This window comes from Orycteropus afer, unplaced genomic scaffold (assembly GCF_000298275.1).
Source record: "Orycteropus afer afer isolate SDZICR_OR568_19922 unplaced genomic scaffold, OryAfe1.0 scaffold01507, whole genome shotgun sequence".
In the NCBI taxonomy this organism is placed as follows: domain Eukaryota; kingdom Metazoa; phylum Chordata; class Mammalia; order Tubulidentata; family Orycteropodidae; genus Orycteropus; species Orycteropus afer.
Window position 1 is genome coordinate 80,821 of NW_006923094.1, and position 281 is coordinate 81,101.

Genomic DNA, 281 nt, shown 5'->3' on the forward strand with positions numbered 1-281 from the left:
GAACTCACAGACACACAAGGGATCATCTAGCATTGTAGAGGTGGAGGCTGGCAGGTGGCAAGTCCAGGTCTGTGAGTGGGTCTGGAGGAACCTCCCGATTCTCGGGGTTTGATGAACTCTGATCAGCAGATCAGATGATGGCTTCTGTCCCCAATCCAGGGGTGAGGTGAGGATGAGCCAAAGCACAAAACCGGAGCAAGAGGAAACTTCCCAGGAGATTCGTAGGTATACCCTCAAGGAAGCTAAGTGTGGGGATTTGAGTCATACCCTCCATCAAGGCA